Raw genomic sequence first — 2,500 nt, 5'->3', positions numbered from 1 at the left:
TTCCAGGCCGAAAGGGTCCCAGAAATTTTCTAAGTCCCTGCTTTTTGGATGACCCCCTGCCTGAACCTTCGAAAAATTTCTAAGTCCCCTAGATGACCCCCTGCCTGAACCTTCGAAAAATTTCTAAGTCCCCTAGATGACCCCCTGCCTGAACCTTCGAAAAGTTTCTAAGTCCCTGCTTTTTGGATGACCCCTGCCTGACTGAACTTCGAAAATTTCTAAGTCCCTAGATGACCCCTGCCTGAACCTTGAAAAACCCTGCCTGAACCTTGAAAAATTTCTAAGTCCCTGCTTTTTGGATGACCCCCTGCCTGAACCTTGAAAAATTTCTAAGTCCCTAGATGACCCCCTGCCTGAACCTTCGAAAAGTTTCTAAGTCCCTGCTTTTTGGATGACCCCTGCCTGAACCTTCAAAAGTTTCTAAGTCCCTGCTTTTGGATGACCCCCTGCCTGAACCTTCGAAAATTTTCTAAGTCCCTGCTTTTTGGATGACCCCCTGCCTGAACCTTCGAAAATTTCTAAGTCCCTAGAGTGCCTGAACCTTGAAAAGTTTCTAAGTCCCTGCTTTTGGATGACCCCTGTCTGAACCTTGAAAAATTTCTAAGTCCCTAGATGACCCCTGCCTGAACCTTGAAAAATTTCTAAGTCCCTGCTTTTTGGATGACCCCAGGTCCGCTCTATGGATGACCCCAGGACCGCTTTTTGGATGACCCCCTGCCCGCTTTCATCCCGGATGACCCCATGCCTGCTTTTTGGGTGACCCCCTTTCTCGGGAGGGCCACCGGCCGAGGCAGATTCGCCCAGGGTCGGCGGTTCTCCCCAGGCACCAGAGGCCCAGCCTCGGCCCCTCAGGACTTCCAGGCAGAGGTCGGTTCGGAAAAATTCTAAGTCCAGACCTGTAAAACGGGCCTCGGGAAGGCCAACGGCCCAAGGCAGATTAAGCCCACGGGCGGCGTTCTCCAGCTGGCAGCGAGGCCCACCCGGGCCCCTTAAGGACTTCCAGGGCGAAGGGCGCGGAAGATGGCAAAGTCCCCCAAAAGCTCGCCAAAGGGTCTTAGGCCTCAGGCCGGGGAGGAGAACCCGTCCCGAGCGGAGAGTCAAGCAAGAAAGGCTTGACTCCTGGGCCCCACCTGGTCTTCTGCAGGAACCTCTCGGCTGAGGTCGGACTTCGGGAAGGACCCGGGGTGCCCGGCCGATCTGGCAGGCGAGGTGACCCGGGGCCTGCTGCGGGTGCTGCCCTCGGTCCCTTAGAAGATCATCTGGGCGTAGGGTCATGTCGATTGGTTTGGATGACCCCAGGTCCGCTTTTTGGATGACCCCAGCACCGCTTTTTGGATGACCCCAGGACCGCTTTTTGGATGACCCCAGGACCGCTTTTTGGATGACCCCAGGACCGCTTTTTGGATGACCCCAGGTCCGCTTTTTGGATGACCCCAGGACCGCTTTTTGGATGACCCCAGGTCCGCTTTTTGGATGACCCCCGGACCGCTTTTTGGATGACCCCAGCACCGCTTTTTGGATGACCCCAGGACCGCTTTTTGGATGACCCCAGCACCGCTTTTTGGATGACCCCAGGACCGCTTTTTGGATGACCCCAGGACCGCCTTTTGGATGACCCACGCATTAAATCTGTAGGGATTCCAGACCATTACACTGCCCCGTCCCCTCTGGGCATTCAACCTAACATAAGTGGAACAGTCCTCTTTGGATTTAGGGATCTCACGGAAGGACATGATGATGATGATGATGATGATGATGATGATGATGATGATGATGATGATGATGATGATGATGATGATGATGATGATGATAATGATGATGAGGAGGAGGATGATGATGATAGTCACGTAGACTTCTGGCTATTGGAGCATCATGATGCTTTGAGTAGGTGGTGGTGGTGGTGGTGGTGGTGGTGGCTCAGGCCACATCAATCACCTGAAAGTGATATTTGAAATTAGAAAAGAAAAAAATACATAAAGGAATGAAGGGAAAAACAAAATTGGGCCAAAGATTGGGTAAATGGACTGATGCAGAGTTACCTACTGATCTCGCCCAAGGAGACAGATGGGTAAATAACTGAATGAAGATAGCAATAATGATCAGAATTGGAGAATGCAGGCAATGGACAGGCACCACAACACAGTAGGCTGAGTGTGTACATACAGATACTCTATACAGGTGAGCTGTAAATATATGTCACCTCTGACACATTACCAGATGTGAGGTGGATGTTGCCAATGTGTGGATCATTTAGAGAAAGGAGTCTATGGGCAGGCAACCACCAAACAGTATACAGGAGTGTTTGTAGGCCGTATACAGGTGCACTCTAAATATGTAAAAAGGAACCAAGGACCAGATGTGAGGTGGATGTTGCCAATGTCTGGATCATTAACAGAAAGGAGCCCATTAGGCAGGCAACCACCAAGCAGTATTCGGGAGTGTGTGTAGGCCGTAAACTGGTAAACTCTATCAATATGTAAAAGGAACCAAGGACCAGATG

Source organism: Polypterus senegalus, unplaced genomic scaffold, assembly GCF_016835505.1.
Source record: "Polypterus senegalus isolate Bchr_013 unplaced genomic scaffold, ASM1683550v1 scaffold_779, whole genome shotgun sequence".
Taxonomy (NCBI): Eukaryota; Metazoa; Chordata; class Cladistia; order Polypteriformes; family Polypteridae; genus Polypterus; species Polypterus senegalus.
This window is presented reverse-complemented; position numbering follows the sequence as displayed.